Raw genomic sequence first — 20656 nt, 5'->3', positions numbered from 1 at the left:
TTATGTCTCTATTTGTGGAAAAAAGAGTGCCTAATTGTAATGAATGTGCAGTGTACTTTAAATCTTTAAAGTTTATTTAAAAATGAGTGTATTTAAAAAGAGTTGCATGTTTCTTAGTCTTTTAAAAAGTGCACTTTGTAATAATGTCAAATCAAAGGTTTTACTTTAAAATACATTTGAAATCATTGTTTTAATATTCTTTTGTCATGCTTTAAAGTACACTTTTCGATGTGTTGACTAACATACTAAAGCACATGTAAAGTATTTATATTTTAACAGTAGTGTGCTATGTTTATATTTTCACTGACAGACGTCAGGGCAGTGTTTGGACGGCTATTAGACGTATTTTAAACGCAAAATTGCCTGCTGGGAACACAGTACACCCCTAATCAACAACATTTTTCAGGGAAAGATGGACTAAAGGCTCTGTATATGCACTCCTTGTGCTCCTGAAGTCTTTGTAAATCACCCTGCATTGACATGTAAAGAGGAGGTTTCAGGGCCTTGAACTGTCTGACATGCCCAGAGCTCCCATTGACTGGAATATCTAAATTCCCATTTGGATCTCTCACTTACACTTCTGTGGAATAATACAATTGCTTCCTCTGCTTTTTGTTTCATTTTTTCTTTTCTTTGTAAGTGGGTTCTCCTCTCCTGTCTTTCTCATTTTGTGTTTCCCTGAATCACACTTCCACTTTTTTAAAGACATGCTCCCATATGCCCTGCCAGATGCTCTCACACACGCACTTATGTAAACCACATCAAATTGCCCGGGGGCTCTTGAACTTCCAGTCTTATTTTGTGCAGAGAGGAAGGTCTCATTTGTTCCCAAATGTTTTGGAGAGAAGCATAGTTTAGGGTGACACTGCGCCGTGTCTCTCCAATGAAGTTTTCAGAAGCTGGCATACAAGCGCCTCAGAACATAAATAATGGATTTATCAAGTTAAGCATCCAGCCATGCAGCTAAGCAACGTTATCTTCCCAGCCATCATGTAATTTATCTCCCCCAAGCACAAACTAGTGCTAAAAGCAACTGAGAATGGAATTTTCCTTTAATAAAGGTAGAGGACTATGGCAGCGCAACCTTCTTTTAACCTAATGGTTCTTGAGGGTTTGTGATCAAGAAATTGAGGAATTTTCTGACAAGGTCATGCAAAGCAAGGAAAAACAATACTCTAAGTTCAAATAACAAGATACATTTAAGGATACAATCATAGGACACTATCTGCTGTACTTTACTGGGACTATACAGCATCACTCCATCACTGAAGTCAACCAGTATTTATTATTCATCGCACCCAAATCTGAGTGAACCTTGAAAGCTCCACTGAGCTTGAAGGGCATTAAGGAATTTAAGAAATAAATGGGGACAAAAAGTGACAGGTCAGATCAGGTTAGCTTCTTACCCGCTTAGCTTCCAATGATTGTTTATTTACTGTAAATGTCCCATTTGGTTACATACACTGAAGCTATGGATCAACTAAAGCATAATGATAACAACACCAATGTCATAAGTTCAACTCCATGGGAACACACTACAGTTAAAAAGTTTGGGGTCTCTTATTGTCACGGTCCGCGGGTTTGCTTGTTCATTCTGTGTGTACTGCTCTGATCTGATTGCCTATCAGCATCAGCTGTGCTGACGAGCAATCAGATCGGTCGCAGGTGTGCCTCGTTTATGAGTCCTATATGTAGTGCTGTGTTTGTCATGTTCAGTGTCAGATTGTTGTTTGCTGGTTCTCTGTCTGGTCTTGTGTTCTGTGCAGTTTTCCGCCTGGTACTTCTGTCTCACGGATTTATCCTGCATTTAAATGACCAATTTAAATGACTTTTTCTCTTGTGATATATGTTAAAATGTTTTATTGTTCCATTAGTGATGGCGATGCTTAATTTTCAGCATCATTACAGTCTTCATATTTGTTTTTAACATGCATTTTTTTTAAATGTATAATTGTATAAATATCCTCTTGGCATGGCGTTGCTTGTTGAGGATGGCTTCAGTTTCTCAAAAACAACTGCGATTACATTACACTGTAATAAGAAAGATTGCTGATGGCGAAACTCTTGCCTAGGTGAGCCGACCATCCTTCACATGGATGGATGAGCACACTTCCACTAGGGGCGACAGTCCAAAGATGGCCAGTCTGACATGAAACGTGAAGCGTAATAAGCTAGTGTGACAGTGAAACGTGTTTGCATTCATTTATGATAATTCGGGATGTATTCCAGAGCAAGTCTGGAAAAATATGACAGAGCTAGACACACATAGTAAGAATGAGAGAAAGAAGAAAGGACTGAATGCAATCAACCATAACAAAGTTCTCCTCTAATGTATGCAGGAATCTCAGAAATGTGAGGTAAATAGAAAGATGGTGTGAGAAATGCTGCCCTTATTTTAAGCAAACTAGGCGGTTTGACCTCCTTTTGTTAAAATAACAGCATCATCTGCATATGCAGCTCTTAAAGTGGCGCTTTAGTGTCTTTAGCGGGAGAGAGAAGCAACATTCACGGAACCAGAAGGGCTTGAATTAAGTGTGTTTGGCTCTAGATAAAAATATTAGAGGATATAGTCCCAAAAGATTAAAATTACCATGAGAACTTGTGGTGTGAACCGCTCTGTTGTTTTGACACGCTGCTCACTTTAAACTGTAGAAACGGTAAAATGGTGCTACTGTTGTCATTATATCTCGCGGCCCTGCCAAGCCAGGGTCCGGAACCGGACTGCGGTCTGCTATTTGAAGACTCCTGACATACTGTACATAAAAATGAGAAACTAATATAATAATAATTTCTTTTTGGTACATAAATATAATAAAAAATGTCTCAGACAACAAGTTTTGATAAATATTGAAAGAAAGAAAGAAAGAAAGAAAGAAAGAAAGAAAGAAAGAAAGAAAGAAAGAAAGAAATCAACCTTTCCTCTCATTTGCCTTTCCCCTAAACCACCACCCAAGCCATCAGATTACAGATCCAGATCACAGTGTGTGTGTTCTGCTCTATAGTCTGCACTGAGCAAATCTGTGCCTCATTCATTCATATTTATTCATTTTAGTTCACAACACCTCCAGCTTTAATACCCTCACGCAATTAACCCAGCATGCAAACATTTTGTGTGGCGTCTTATGATTGATTATAAAAACGTAACAAATTTCAGTGCATTCAACAGAGAGGCTGGACCACAGGAAGTGTGTGTCTAAGAAATACAGTTTATTAAACTCGCTCCTGAATGAAAGCTTGAATTGACAGGATTTAATTTTTAAATCAGAAGTGAGTTCAATTTGCACCTAGTAGGATTATCTTAATGTTTATTCCACCAGAGTTATTCAACAAAGAATAATAACTGTACCAACCTGTCTCATTCTCATCATGCTGTTAAATGCAGATGCCATAGATTTGTTTGATCTGTGCAGACGTGTGCAAACAACTTGAAAGTGGAGGGGACATACCAAGGATTGATTATATCAATATATTTATAATAATAATAATAATAATAATAATTTATAATTCTTGTTGTTGTGTGCTATTTTATACTTTTATTTTACTTTTTTTTTAAATGCTTAAGTAAAGCTTTTTTTCTGCTGACCTTTATTTTACATTTGATGCCTTTTAAAGGGGTAATGACATGAGAAATTATATTTGCCTTGACATATATCGACATCTTTTTTGACATACATATAGGTTATTGTACCATTAAAACATCCTGCAAGTTTCATAGCTTAAATGTCTTCCCCATTATAAACAAAGAATTAATTCATTAATCCAAAAACGGCTCGTTTTGATATTATGGGATCTGTGATGTCACACAGGCAAACACATTTGCGTTTGACAGCCTCCAGAGCAAGATATCGATGAATAGTTATACATCATCACACCATAGACTCAACATTCGTGACTAAACTGGATGTGAGCATCGTCGCGTCAAAAGCAGAAACTATTATAATCAGTGGATACATTATCCAGATGTGCGTTCAGTTGCTGACATACTCCACGCACTTAAGTCTTCCGACAACAGGACAAATGGAAGAGTGGAAGAACGTTTGCTTTGACGCGTCCAGTTTAAACAGCTTGTTTGCGTCTCTGTACAAACTTCAGAAGGATCCAAGCATTGAAAAAAAGTGTCTCCATATGACAACTTACAGCACTTGATTTGACAATGAGAATGAATGGAAGGTCTAGTACATCTCGTCACATTTCAAGCACGTTTGGTGTCAGTGTGCAACTCTATGAAACTCTAAACAAGAAACCAGTATAGCAGAGGGCAGAGGAAGCCTCTGTACATAGAGAGTGTGTTTGAGTCCAGTAGATCAGGGTTCAACCGTCAGCACGTAGGGCATAGATCAAGGTCAGCTCTTTCTGTTTGTTTACACAATAACACAGAACACGCTAAACACACGGACACCAGGAGCCCACTCTGATGACGCAAGTCACCGTGATGTTTGTCAGCCTTTTGCTGAGTGCCACTCATGGAAGTCCAATTTAACTGAATAAATGCCACGCGCGATGACAGAAACACTTCAGTTTGTGCAAGAGCTCCGGTGCATTGACAGGTTCGCACACAATTAAATGCACAGGTAATTAATTTGAGCCAAAGACTGTTATTCATCAAGCTGTTCATGAATAATGGGTTCAATTATTTAAAAAACAAAAAAACAATGGCTTACAATTTATCAAGTATTTTGGCATTTCGTAAAAGTGCCGTACATGAACTCAAAACAAGACCACGGCTCCATCATTTTCAATGTTTTAAGCATTTACAATTTGAAGATGAAATAAAATGGCAGGGTGAAGTCATGCTTAAAGTAATAGTTCACCCAAAATTAAATAATGACTTAAATCTCAGCCTATCATACAGGTCATATGGAATACTTTTGTGATATAATGGCATTTTTTCAAGATTGACAGCCTGCGGTTACTATGAACTGATGTTGTATAGAAAGAGGTGCATGATGGTTCATCAAAACATCTTGTTCTCAATAGAAAGAATGGTCCCAGTTTTTATTAAGTGTCTATGTACTAACATTTAAATCATTCAAAGGATACAATGCACTGTAAACACTGTGCAATCGTACATACGTGATTTTACATTGTCCTTACATTTAAAAATAATACCTAAATGTAATTAGCTGTAATTCATTTCTGTAATTACATCGATAATTACACAGTTATAATTATTTAATTACACTCTTCCTTCACCCCTTAACCCACCGTTAAACCAACCCATACCACCAAACCTCTCGAACCTTATATCCCATCTCAATAGCAGCACTAGTGTTTTACAGCAGAACATCAACACAATAGGCACACCTAATATAAAGTGTGACCTAAAAAAATAAAAGCATACATTTTACAGTGTTACAGTGTGTCTCATAAAATCATTATAGCTGTAAACGGTCCAGTCACTCCCTCAAGGCAAGATATGATCCTAATAAAACAACACTTACCCTTTATAGAGCCGTACATGCACTGTATTATTGTGCATAGGCATTACAATGTGCAATATTGCCGTACTGACAGCATCTTAAATGTAAATAATTCATGAACAACTTTACAGATGCTTAACGAATGCTTAAAATCCTTTTTTATTCTATGAATATTTCATTGACGGAATTAATGGGTTGATTATTTTGTATTTATGATCAAAGTTGCCTCATTCACTTCATTTGAAATGATAACATTTCATTCTGTTCTGTGTGACTACAGAAAGGATCGCATCATTTTACAACACTACACTTTAAAATCTAAAAATAAATCTGAAATCGTTTAGCCATGGCCCATGACCAAATAAATGGCCATAAAATGCACCACAAATGACCTTTAATTTGATCATAAAATGAATTATTACGCTGTAATCACATAATTGCGTTGTGTGTGGAACAGAACCAAATTCATGCCTTTATTCAAGAATCTTCGTCTCCATCTTCAAGAAGCGTTGGTTTCACTTTAGAGATAGCAATGATCGCTGGCTCTCGATTTCTTTGTCCCTGACTGCGACATGCCATGTTTTGGGTGATGTATGCCTTCACGGAGTGGATCCGGATAAGATTTTCAACGATTATCATCTTACATTTTACTCTGTACCTCATTCAAAACTATTGTAATACTACCAAAGAGCACTTTGAATGAAACACATTGTCATTTGGTCTACGTTTATACTGCTTTTTCTGATTTGATTACACATGTCTGTTGCATTTTTTTTCTTAATATTGTATGTATTTTAAGAAATGGTTATGGTTTGGTTTAAAAGTGGGAATGGAATTAGTGGCTCTAAAGTAAGGTACTGAAATTATTGTCATTTTAAAATTGTCTCCCAGACAGCAACATAGTGTCGGCCCAGATCAGGCCCAAATCTGGTGCGTGTTGAATCCACATGTACCAGATGTGGGCCGGATCTGGGCTATTGTACATTTCAGAATCAATCCAAATGTATGTTGCTTTTTCCTGTCAGTGTTACGTATTAATTCCTACGTATAAACATTGAGACCAGGCTGGCATTTTTGTTGTGAAAGTTACTTTTAACAAAAGAAAAAGTATTTAACAAATACTCTGACTTATAACACTTTTGCAACAACTATGAAAATAAAATTGTCAGAGAACTCTTCTGTTGTTCACGTCTTCAGTACTCAGGAAGTTTACTGTCTGTCAGCACCAGCAAAGACTATATAAGATGGTGCACTCATATTACTATAAATGGGTGAAGTAATTGCGTCACTGAAGGTGCTGTTAGAATATCTGGTTGCCAGAAACAGTCAGTGTCCTGCACATGCTCATTGGCTGGACTAACCTGAAATACTATGCTTTGTAAGGAGAGCAAACAACATCTATCGGTCAGTTCATGTCAAATTTGATTGATTTCAGGATTTCTGTGGTAAATATGGCTGCGAATTAACTGAATTTCCTCGAAACAGACTTTGGTGCCAGTGGCTCTTAGTGCACAAACCATGTCAGGAGAAGCTGGGGTCATGAACATCCATTAGGTTATGTGATGTTTATGCTGAACGACAGACATTGGTACGTGAGTGTGCTAGCCAAAAGTGGGATTACCTTGTACCTCTTGCACATCCGTTCAGCATTCATTTTAAAATTAGTTTCTTTAGACTCTTGTATCACAAAATGACAAAAACAAATTATCACAAAAATTGTTTGTTTTTTTCATGGCTTGCACCTTGGAACCTATTTGTGACCCTGGACCACAAAACCAGTCACATGGGTACATTTTTTTACATAGAAAATCTGGAATTTGAGGGTCGCCTTTCATTTCATTGAGAAAATCGCCTTTCAATTTGTCCATTTATGTTCGTGATTTTGCTGCATTCACTCACAAAAATAAATGTTTTATATATTTACGGTAGGACCTTTTTACGGTAATTTACAAAATATCTTCATGGAACATGATCTTTACTTAATAGCCTAATGATTTTTGGCATAAAAGAAAAAAACGATAATGTATACAATGTATTGTTGGCTATTGCCACAAATATACGCGTGCTACTTGTGACTGGTTTTGTGATCCAGGGTCACATTTCAAGGTTTGCGTTCTCGAGCCACCAGGCACTGTTGTTGTGTGGATGAGCGGGCCGGAGCGAGTTAAGGGTTTTCTGTTAGAACGGTGTCGTGTTAGCGGCCCCAAAGTTAATAACTAATGATCTTTGCAGCGGAAGTGAATCAATCAAAACTAACTTTAGCTGGACAATAACTTTATTCTAGAGCTGCTGTAAAGCCAAAACAATCTCTGTTACTTTCATTTCCTATTATCACTGTAAAGCTGCTTTGAAACCATATTGTTAAAAGCGCTGTTTAAATGAAGGTGACTTGTCTTGACAAAACTCGCGAAACACCAGAGTTGATAAAACCTCTGTATAAGAGTAATCTCACACTTGCAATGGTGATGTTGTTCTGGATGTCATGATGGTTTGATTACCTGCACCCGAATCAGTCACACACTGATATTCAACACATCATGACTGCGAATGTGAAATAGCTTGCAAATTTGATACACTGTCAGGGTTTGTATTGTAATAATGACTGGAAAGTCTTCTTTTTAGTTACATCAGAAGCTCCCCTTGGTTGTAACATAAGGCATGTGTTTATTGATGCAACAACAATCTCTTTACAAATGAAACGTGTTGGGAAAAGTTCACAGTAATGATGACAGATGTTATGTGTCCTGAGGACAGATGAGATAGTAACTGCTGTCAGTGTACTCCTGTAGAGCCTACAATATGTGATGCTTTTGGACTGTGTATTTTTCTCTTTGAGCTTCCTGTAAATGGAGAATATAAGTGACTGAACCCAGAGGATTTGTCCCATCATGCCCATTTGTGGGAATGCTTTAACTGGTTTAGATTTTTAATAGAAACAATTAAGTTTCTCTTGGTGAGAAACTAAGGTAATATCTTATTTTTAATGTTTTTTTTTTATGTCATTTGAGGACTTACAGTACAACATTAATTAGATTTTGAGAAATGAGTTCTAGTCCACCCTCATATATCTTTTATTTTAATAAGTCAAAATTGCATCAGTATTTCAGTGATTTCACTGAAATGTATAGCGGGCCACCGCTGTCGCTTCCAGACACGGATAACATGCATTTCAGGAGAGGATGATTACTATGACATGGTTATGGATGCAATCAAAACACAATTAATTTTCACAGAGACGGGAGGCTGCAAGAAAGCAGGATAATCTATTGAAACTGATGCAAAGGATGCTGAACAATATTTGAGCCTCTATACTGTCAGGATCAGCCACTGGTGCTACGTAGTTTAGCTATCATTTTTTCTTTAAACAAATTGTCTATTTTTTTTATTCTTGGGAATTTTTTACATTATTTATAGGAAATTAGAGCGAGAGATCAGGACGTGACCCGAGTCAGAAATCAGACTCAAACCTTGTGAGCAAACAGTTCCTGAGTCTGTGCAGAGCTCTGATGAACAAAATCGTGTGTTAACTCTTCCATGATCTTGACAGTATAAATTTGCATTTTTATTAAAAATACATTTTTGTTGTAATGGGCTTTTAGCTGTTTTCCTTAAAGTGTTCCTATTATGCTATTTTAAATAAATAATTCGGAGGTCTCCAAAACAACAGGTTTACATGCATCCAAGGTCAAAAAACACTTTCATTTTCTCAAAATATAAATATACAGCATCACCTCATTTCTCACAGTGACTGAAATGGTTTAATAAAGGATTCAGTCTCAAAATCCCTCCTTTCTGAGAGCTTCCTCTGCTCTGATTGGTCAGATGACTCAGTCTGTTGTGACTGGTCTACTCTGCTCTGATTGGTCAGATGACCCAGTCTGTTGTGATTGGTCTACTCTGCTCTTATTGGTTAGATGACCCAGTCTGTTGTGATTGGTCTACTCTGCTCTTATTGGTTAGATGACCCAGTCTGTTGTGATTGGTCTACTCTGCTCTGATTGGTCAGATGCCCCAATCAGTTGTTATTGGTCTACTCTGCTCTGATTGGTCAGATGGCTCAGTCTGTTGTGATTGGCCTACTCTGCTCTGATTGGTCAGATGGCTCAGTCAGTTGTGATTGGTCTACTCTGCTCTGATTGGTCAGATGGCCCAGTCAGTTGTGATTGGTCTTCTTTTCTCTGATTGGTCAGATGGCTCAGTCAGTTGTGATTGATCTACTCTGCTCTGATTGGTCAGATGGCTCAGTCAGTTGTGATTGGTCTACTCTGCTCTGATTGGTCAGATGGCTCAGTCAGTTGTGATTGGTCTTCTTTTCTCTGATTGGTCAGATGGCTCAGTCAGTTGTGATTGATCTACTCTGCTCTGATTGGTCAGATGGCTCAGTCAGTTGTGATTGGTCTACTCTGCTCTGATTGGTCAGATGGCTCAGTCTGTTGTGATTGGCCTACTCTGCTCTGATTGGTCAGATGGCTCAGTCAGTTGTGATTGGTCTACTCTGCTCTGATTGGTCAGATGGCTCAGTCAGTTGTGATTGGTCTACTCTGATCTGACCTACACCATGACATACATAATGAGCCTCCATCTCTATGTCAAACTGACACAAAAACTTGAAGACACAGTTATTTAGTTACTTATACATTTCAGTTCTGGAAAAATCCTTAATTCGCCAAGTCAATAGAGGCGGAATATAAAACAACATACAACTGTATATCATTATTTTTTATTATTATTACATCTAAAATCCAACTCCACGTATCTGTACATTAAACATCAGACAAGTCCTGTTCAGCTCTGATAGTGTCATCTCTGCATACTCGCTTTCAGTTTGGATGGATGAATCACTTGTAGCTGAACACTTGTCGCGTCACGCCTGGTTAAGACTGATTAAGCTACAGATGACAGAGGCAGATTGCGTTAACGTCATGAGTGTCTGTCCGTCCACAGGACAAATGACAGCGGTAATGTGATTTCACAGGGAGATAAAGAGCATGTGTGTTTGAGAACGTTTTATTAAATGAGCCCTGACCAGCATCTAGCTTCATGCGCAGTGTTTCATGTACTTGGACAGATTTAATAAACTCAGAGCTGATCCGTTTAACACACCACAAGAAGGAAAGCAGGAATGATTGGCAATAAAATTTGAGCTGGTTAAAAACAGAGAAGTCAATGCTAATTCAGTAAGTGAAGGGTTATTGTTTCCTACAGCTCTCAGGCACTGTTTGTACTTGTTGAATACCTATAAGTACACATAGAGCACACATGAACACTGGGAAACATGATGCTGTAATTATCACAGGGTGTGTGTGCTGCAGCACGTGTGATCACTGAAATTGTAATGAAACTCTAGGTGAACTTGTGAACCCCTATATGCTGTAGACCCCATAGGACAACTGGTGCTAACAACCTCTCGCAACACCATGTTACACCCAATTTCAATCGAATGATTAAACTGTTTTAACAGCAGTGAGGTCCACCCTAGTTAGTAACGTTTGTCCCAATGCCACAAACATACTGCACACAAAAATGACAAGCCCTTTTTCAATCTGGCAAGATTAAATCAGATTGTTTTTCCAACTAACCAGGGTTGAAAATCTGAGACTAAATTGAGTACTGTGTCATGTTCTGTTTTTAGGCTGTGTTCAGACAAACAGGAACTATTTATATGATTTTTTTGTTTTTTGCATATTACTTATATTACACAGAAAAACAAAAACAAAAAAAACATAGTATGTAAATTGAAATCTGATTAAAATTGGAGTCTAGAATGAGTTCAGATCAGTAAAGAATACACTTTAGCATTACAACAAGATCTCACGATGATAGTCCTTTTCATTCCAAATCAGAATTGAGTGCAATCTGAAGTGAACACCACTATGACATTTTTCTTTGTGTATTTGACATTCTGTAATAGGAAAATGAACAGTGTCTGGACAGAATATATGGCACAAAGGGTAAAATCTTCCCCTCTTCCCCTTTGCTGTGTTACCTGATTTGGTCCTATGATTCAGACATGGAAAGATCTTTTTAAAATATCCTCTTTGCTGCCTTAAATGGGAGAACTAAAAATACCCTAGATATTATGCATAGGCTGGTAGCAATGAGAAAACTGCCTTCAGAAAGGTGAAAAACAACAAGAAACATCACAGGCTTAATGTGATGCTTCCCACCTCACAAACTGATATATCAGCCTAAAGCCGGGGTGCACACTTTACGATAGTCATTTCCGACTGTTGCTTGTCAGACTGTACGATCCCGGCTGTAAGCCATGTCACACTGTGTTGTCATTAATGTCAGACCGTACAGCAGTCAAGACGCATTACAAACAGATGCACACAAGAAGACTCGTATGGAGTTTTATATCATCAATCCATGACATGTTCAGTGATGTGTGCATTTACATACGGGATTGAAATGGTGGCTAGCAAGCAAAAACTATTTCTAGAGTTAATTTTGATCATGACTTCTTTTGGAAAAAACTAAACTGGGAAAAAACGAAGACGACGTGTGTGGAGCAAGTGGTGGTTTGTTGTTGTTGTCAAGCTAACAATCAAAGACTTCAGATTTTGGCCTCAGGATCTGAGGAATCCTTTAGGATTCACAAAATTGGTCTCAGATGGCCAAATCATGCAAAATCGTACAAAATAGTACAACCCAGCTTAAAGGTCCTTGCACACTGAGTCCGAAATTTTCGTATGCGTTTTTTTTTATTTGTCATTCGGTGGCTCTGAATTGTCAAAACAGCATTCAAAATACTTGCTACGGATGTGAAAAACGATTACGATACGATTTTTTTTATGACGGACTAAAGTTTCGGAGGCAGGGTGTAAATGTGATTGACACAATGTGAGGTTGTATTTATTTTTTAACGTGTGAAAATTTCGGACGAGAATTTCTGAGTCAGTGTGCAAGGACCTTAAGGCATCTCTACTCCAGGAATAGAGGCACAGATATTGATTAAAACATGAACTATTCTTATAACTCCCACAACCACTGTGTTTTCAACACTTTGCATCCATGCCTTCAGACTTCTTGTGAACAAATCCTATAATAAATGTATGGGCTAAATTAATAAATGATTAATTTTCTTATGTCCAAGCACTAACTCCTTAGTCCCTACTTAAAAGTCTGAAAAAATATGCATTTCATTGATTGGACAAGCTTACACTTTCTACATTACTGGAATTCATAATTTATTTATTTCAGCCAGGGGCATCGCTAGACATGAATTACATAGTACATTAATGGGGCTTTGTACGTTAATGCCATAACATGATGCAAATCTACCTACAAGTATAAATAATTAAATTGGTTCGATGGAAACACCAAAAGCCGAACATCCCCAATTAGGACGAAGATCGCAACCAAAATGAACAGAGCAGCTCCAACCAGTTATGTGCACGACAATTGTGTGTTGTCTCCGTCTCATGTCTGTATACTTGGTTGCGCTGATGCCATCGCTATCATGTGTTAGTCTGAAGCCCTGGGTTTACTTTTGGCTTTTGGAACTTTTTTGGACGTCATTATTAAATAAAAAGCATTTGTTCACTAAATTAGGCAAAGCCAAGAAATTAAAAATGACTCCTACGCCCATGAAAAAGGATGGCGCCATCAGGGCATGTGAAGAAATTTATGTCTGTAGTCTCTTGAGGTTTCCATTTAAAGAACAACCGAAAGTTCCCCAGTTACACACGTTTTCATCATTAGACCATGTAGGAGACTCAGCCTTCATGTTCAGCCACAGCAAGTGATGCATATGCAAGATGTAACTTGTCCTGAAGGTCTATATAAGCAAAATTCATAAGAAAGAGGTCTGGTTTTCAATGAGAAAATTAATATGAGAGTGAAACAACACAAAATTGTTGTCACATATTGTCACTATCCCAGCTTGTGAATTTAAATAAAATGTAAATTGCTGAAAATTATTCAAGGATAGCATGCCTTGAGGTTTATATGATCCGAAAGACCTTTTCTCTAGTACTTAATTGCTTGTTATGAAATGCTATCTTGGCTTGTAACAGCTTCTGTGTGATGTTGTAGCCGGTAGAAAAACCTATAAATGTCTAAGTGCATTAATGGTTCACGGCCACTTCATGTCTCCTCAAGCATTAAAACAATCTGGATGGGTTTATGTTTGCATTGCAAACATAGTAAACATGTGTAAACTTCTCATAGATAATTCTGATTTTTTTTTTTTTTTCCTCACACTTCCCTCCAACAGTGACAAAGCAGATGTTGAGCCCAGATACACATGACGTGGAAGCAACCAGTGATGCCAGCTTGACTGGTTATCCGCTCAATTAGGCTGGTTTTAAACAAGAAAGTCTATAATACATGGAGAGAGCTAACCATTAGCATTCCCAGAAAGAACGCGACTGGGACGGTGCCATCTTTTCTTCATGTGCATTCAGCTCCAGAAGGAGTCATAAGTGTTTTTTTTTTTTTCAGTCCATACACTGTTAAAAAAAGTTGCTGCCTTAAATTTTTAAGTACAATCAACTTGGATGTTTAAGTCATTTCAACTTAAATTACATTAAACTGACTTAAAAATTTGTTGAATCATGTATAACTTATAAAAAACAGTTGAAAATTCCTGAAATTATCTTGATGAGTTAAAGCAATGTAAAAAAAAAAAAAAAAAAAAAAGGTTGTCGTAACTTTTTGATCATATATTTTTTTTTTAAATTATATTATCATTAAGTTATGACAGCATATGTTTTTACATTGCTTTTAATCATCAAATAAGTTAAGCAATTTTCACATTTAAAAAAAAAAAGTTTTAAAAAATTTTTTTTTTAAAGTCAGTTTAATGTAATTTAAGGTGAAATTACTTAAACATCCAAGTTGATTGTAGTTTGGACCCAATTTACTTTCATTATATGGACAAAAACAGTTAAACATTCTTCCAAATATCATCTTTTGTGTTCATCGTTAAGTTTTGACAGGCCTCTGTCATCTTTTTTGTTCTGCATGCAACAAAGTCTAGTTAGTAAATTATGGCACACATTTAATTTCTGTCATGACAACTCTCAGAGTATTTGGCATGGCAATGGATATGACAATATTAATATGTTTGGTCTTGGCGGAATAGATTTGCTGCTGCTTTTGTACATTGCTGCTGCTGCAGAGCAAATATGGGACTTGCTACTGCTAATACACACAAAAAAACACAGCTGTGAGCAAGTAAGACATGCTGCTGCTGTACAATATGTCACACTTACCCGTATAGCAGAACTATACAGGTGGAGATGGGGAAGGTGGGGGGGTTTCTGAAAGCATGCTGAAACTGCTACATCAAATGCAGACCAAGTATTTGAAGGTTGAACAGCGAGCTCATTGGCTACTGATACGGCAGGAACCAATCAGCTGTGCCCTATTATAGAGATGATGTGATTATTGCAGATTGAGTTAAGGACCTATCAGCCTGCGCCATCTAGAGTTTCATGACAGAACTTTGTATTTTTAGGCGAACTGTTCCTTTAAAGGAGGTCGCACATTGGACAAGAAGTACCACATTGTGCACATGCCACATTGTGTCACAATTAGGACAAAGTGCAGGTCTTGCACATAGAATGTGTTGTTCGGATGAGCTCAAGTTCAAAACAGTACTACTACAAAAAATCTACTCACATTACAGACAAAACTTACATACAAATATTTTTGCACTTCAGTAAGTTTCCAGGTGGCTGTATAAAATAAGTGTAACAGCACAAACTGAAAAAGTAAACTATTTGGGAAAATGTAAAAATTATCTGAGTGGTGCTCTGTGGTGTGGCAGGTTTTATTTTAAGAAGGCCTCTGAAGTCATAGCTGGGCACAGATAACTGAGCGACAGAACCCGATTGGTAGCACAGAAAACAATGGTTTCGAATTTTCTGCTCCGAATTGTCCTCAAGTCCATTCCACGCTGTTCAGAGCATTACAAAAAAAAAAAAAAAAAAATCATTTGAAATCTGAAGGCTTGTGGGGTCTGTGCATTGATTGGTGACAAGCAAAATTTATGTTTCTTTTGGAACTTTTTTTCATTGACCCATATATAAAATGGCCAAATTGTCTGACATGTAAATTATTCAATGTCTTGTTAATGACTGTTGTGGTACTGAAAAGCTGCTCAGATGTAATTACCTGCAGCCGAACCATGTAGACTATATTTTAGCTTTATAGTGGTGGTGCTTCATATGCTTTTCCATTGCTATCAAAGATGGATGAGAGATAAACTCTCCTAGACAGTTGAAGTGCATGTGTGTGAAGACTGCTTCACCAACTGACAGAAGAGATCATGAACTGAACGAATAGCCTACCAGCAAAACGCAACCACAACCGTGGAAACTTCTGTAGTGACAGCCTATCGTTTCCAGTACAAATCGATGAAGAAACATTTCAGTAGGAATGAGTTTTAGCAATCAGCTAAACTACAGTACAAAAAAATGAGAGAGGCATTTTCGAGTAAATAACCATCTTAGCAAATAATCACCAAAGACGCGAATTAAGCGCGAGCTGGAATAATTGAGGGATCACTTGCAGATTTTTTTTTTCTTTGGCTAAATATCGCCACATTTAAACTGCAACTGATCCCTCAGTCATTCCAGCTCGCGCTTCGCGTCTTTGGTGATTATTTGCTAAGCTGGTTATTTACTCGAAAATGCCTCTCTCATTTTTTGTCAGCCTCAGGGGTGCCCGTGGATTCAATTAAATGGGATATAATCTGTATCTAATTAACAACTTTAGAATTTAATTTATTTTCTTTCATTTAGTGTAGGCCAACATGCAAAACAGACGTGTGAAAGTTAGTCTTTTGCGCATACGACGCACACACACACACACACACACACACACACACACACACACACACAAAAAAACATTATTCAGGAAATATTATATTAGGATATTGTTTTCTCTGGGTAGTCTATATGGTTACATAACTTAGCTGTTTTGTCCTATCACAATCTCCTGCATGATAAGAATGAGTTAAGCAACCAGACAGCCTGTTTTTAAGTTGTCTTTCGCAAGAGTAACCTACATTAAACCGATAGATTTTTTTTTTTTTTTTTTTTTTTTTTAGGTGATAGGCTACTTATTTTTCTCCACCAAATATAACAGTTTTATGTTAATATGCGCATATGATATCGATAACCTATAAGAGCTACAAATGTTGCTTTGACTGAACTTCAACTTCCCTTTCTCTGAAACACAAAGCAAAAGATGCAACTTTGTGTAGTATAGCCTAACTATCCAGGACAAAACTTAAACTACTCGCAAAGGTCACAGATGAGGAATAAATCAAAAGTGTTTTACCTTTAGCTCGTTTAATTCTGCGAAAGTCCCCAATCTGCGATCCACAAGCGGGCATCTTCAGATGAACAAAACTGAATCCCAGCGCAGGATTAAACACGTAATCCAATCCTGAATGGATTGATGCGAGATGAATCCGTTGGAGAATATCAGTCTGCTCTTCAGGTTTGATCTATGGTGACACGCACGCGCGCGCACACACACACATAGTTCCAGCGCACGAGCAGAATGAAGCGCTCAAAGTGAAGCTGCGGAGCGCGTGTCTGCAACATCATCATCATCATCATCAGCCTGACGTCAACACTCAGCCCATGCAGCGACCACTGCTAACTGAATTACAGTTAATTAAAGGACAGCATCAAATACAGGCAATGAGACGAATGTATTCTACAAATATGATACTTAATATGACATAGGTCTATACTTTTATTTTATATACACTACTTGTTTTGTGTTTTTTTCTCTCTTCCAAGTAGCTACTAAAACATGTTTACTAGACAGTTTTTTTTTTTTTAATGAAACATAATCTTGTTTAATTTACAACTTACAACTTTTTAACAACTGTATAATTTTACAACTATTTCTCGGGCTAAGTCTATTTTTAAGGTAATTTATGCAAAGCACCAATATTGTTCAAGAAAAAAAAGAAAAAAGATGCAGGACTCTACAGTACACAAAACAGATTACCCTTTTGTGACAACATGCCCCAATAGCAGGACATGTTGTTACACTATATGGGGTAAGTTGTCACAATGAAACCTACCTAATAGCCTTTTTTTTTTCCTGCAAAATTTCAACAGCTTCAATGCAAAAGGTAACAAAAATATCAAACCATTGTTTTGGCCAAAATAAACTATTCCTGTAAATATTACACTGTATAAAATGAAAACATATAAAATAGATGTGACCAGACCACCTGACATTTATGAAAACTACCCTTGTCCCGAGAACTCTTTGTTTATATCTGATATAGTTGACTTTTATCTGAATGTCAGTGTGGGTTTATCCATATCAAACAAATGGCATGTGACAACACTTCTCAGACACCGAAAGCTTTAATGCAATTGACTGGTCTGTAAATATAATAAAGTGTATGACTGAATAAACACAAAGAAACTCTGCATTTGGGGACCTAAAGAAAATCCAGGCAGTGCTGTAACTCACTCATCATATATACAGTATCATGGCACAAACACAATCCCACAATGTCCTCTGCATCTGAACATCATGTTCGTCAACATAAAGATTAAGATATGGAAACATGCACCATCACAAAGTCATCATGCAACAAACACGCTGTGAATAAGACCCATTGCTGTGTTTCGTCTGTGGAAATCTGCTCCCCTCTGCTGTGTGATTTATTTTTGTGTGTGAAGAATCACTGGGAGGTCCATCATTACACACACAGAGCAACTGCAATGTTCGCTTAGTCACACAATTAAATGTTAAAACCCCAAATTCAGCATCTGTCACTAGCGTCAACAAACAAAAATGTTTATATATAAGATTTAGGTGTATATATATATACCTATATATATATATATATATATATATATATATATATATATATTCTGTGATTTCTCCTGTGATCTATCGTTTGGTTAAAAAATAAAGTGTTTCTTTTTGGACTTTCCATCGTCGTGCTATCATTACAGCCACACCCTGACAATGTACAGATGTCAAAAAAGATTCCTATTTTAAATAAATGCTAAATAAATTTTATTAATATAAATAAATTCAAATAAATTTAGAACTTTCTATTCATCAAAGAATCCTGGAAAAATCCTGAAAAAAATGTATCACAATTTTCATAAAAATATCAGCATTTTTTAACACTGATAATACTCAGAAATGTTTCTTGAGCATCAAATCATTCATATTTCTGATGGATAATGTAACACTGAAGACTGGACTAATGATGCTGAAAATTCAGCTTTACCATTACAGGAATAATTTACATTTCAATATATATTAAAATAGAAAACAATTATTTTAATTTGTAATAATAGTTTTTTTTTAAATTATTATTAAATAAATGCAGCCTTGGTGCAGCAAGAGAATGTGTGTGTGTGTGTGTGTGTGTGTATGTGTGTTCCTTCTGTCAGGATCCTCCGACTACTGGAGTCTCTCCTGCTGTAGACGAGTGTGTGTGTGTGTGTGTGTGTGTGTGTGTGTGTGTGTGTGTGTGTGTGTGTGTGTGTTCCTTCTGTCAGGATCCTCCGACTACTGGAGTCTCTCCTGCTGTAGACGAGTGTGTGTGTGTGTGTGTGTGTGTGTGTGTGTGTGTGTGTGTGTGCGCATGCGTTCCTTCTGTCAGGATCCTCCGACTACTGGAGTCTCCCCTGCTGTAGACCAGAGTGTGTGTGTGTGTGTGTGTGTGTGTTCCTTCTGTCAGGATCCTCCGACTACTGGAGTCTCTCCTGCTGTAGACGAGTGTGTGTGTGTGTGTGTGTGTGTGATGTTTGAAGTAGCACCAGTTTCTCAACCAATGGCAGTTGTGGGTGGGACTATCTGTTTGTTTGACCAATGGCAGAATTAGGAGGGTTTAGAAAACATTTTTCTTTGTTGACGCTAGTGACAGATGCTGAATTGGACATACCATCAAATGCATCCCAGACAGCAGCATGGTGTCGGCCCAGATCCGGGCCACATCTGGCACATGTGGATTCAACGCGTACCAGACGTGGGCCGGATCTGGGCCGACACCATGCTGCTGTCTGGGATACTACTCTAACTATTTCTGCCAGAAAGATATGGTAAAAGTAGAACACTACTAGTACGCAGTTCCAAATTCAGCAATAGCCATTACACAATAAGCCTATATGGAAAAGAGTTTTGTAAAGAATCTTGAAGATTCTCGTGAATTCTCCTTTTGTGTTCTATGGAAAAATAACAACATACAGGCTTGGAGTGACAAAAGAGTGAGTAAAAAATGGCAGAATTTTTGTCATTCACTTAAAATATGACTGAAAAACGTTTGACTAGACACTTCCCTCCAACAGTTCTTCCTTTAACCCTGACTAACAGCCTCCTCATAAAGCTCCCCTGACTCCACTCAACCCATACGCTGTCCTTCTGCTTCAAGCCATTCACGTGTAGAATCCTGATCCCTTGCTTACGGTGACACCGCAGTAATCGCCGCTGTGTGGGAGTCATCGGGCCCACGGATGCATCTGTTAGTGAGTCCCACTGAAATGCCAAGCATAAATAAATACCGCTGTCAAGGGTTATTGACCCCATGATGAGTGACTTTCCTACTAGGGAAGTATTAATAATTACCAAGCAAGCATGTTAATTTGAGAGGACAGGCTGTGTCTCAGTTCAAGTGATTTAATTCAAACAATGCATTTCACTTGGATTCATTATGATCCAAGGGTCTGGGTTTTGGGGTATAGACTATAGATTTAAATTTTAAAGTACTCGGTATTGATTTTTCATAACATATGGTGGCACTTTATAAAATCCTTCTGTTTATAAGGGAAAAGTTGCAGTATATAATTCAGAGACTTAATTTTTCATTTCTACTATAAATCCTTCTATGTACTATAATGGGCGATCCACTGGAATATTTGTATTGTTTTTCTGAGTGTTCGCTGCGGTTGTCATAAGCAGTGGATTTCATTAAGCGGCAATGTTTTCTCCCCCAGACACGCACATCCATTTATCTATTGCTCATCGCATTTATCCACTGACCCGCAAAATACAGAGACAGATGTAAGTGTGATGCTGTCAAATAAAACACATGTTTGTGTCCGCGAATTTATGATCAAAAAGAATGCTGGCATCCAAAACTCAATCTTTCAACATATCATATGGAAGTCATTGCAATTACTGTTACAGTTATTTGTTTGTTTGATGACATTCCCGTTTTGATTGGGAAATGACTAAATTGCCTATACTTACGCCTGACCTTCAGACCAATAACAAAAACAAAAGCATCACATGAC

At 37.5% G+C, this 20656-nt stretch overlaps 1 protein-coding gene across 1 annotated transcript in view; it reads right to left on the bottom strand.

Annotated features, from left to right (window-relative positions):
* The window catches only part of gcgra (glucagon receptor a), a 69767-nt gene extending 52779 nt beyond the window's left edge, over positions 1 to 16988 (bottom strand). The window contains exon 1 of the mRNA XM_084123551.1: positions 16713 to 16988. The gene's annotated coding sequence lies outside the window, so the exon portion shown is untranslated. The remainder of the gene's footprint in view (positions 1 to 16712) is intronic.
* Positions 16989 to 20656: the final 3668 nt, after the last annotated feature.

Source organism: Abramis brama, assembly GCF_963993115.1.
Source record: "Abramis brama genome assembly, chromosome: 1".
NCBI lineage: Eukaryota > Metazoa > Chordata > Actinopteri > Cypriniformes > Leuciscidae > Abramis > Abramis brama.
This window is presented reverse-complemented; position numbering and strand designations above follow the sequence as displayed.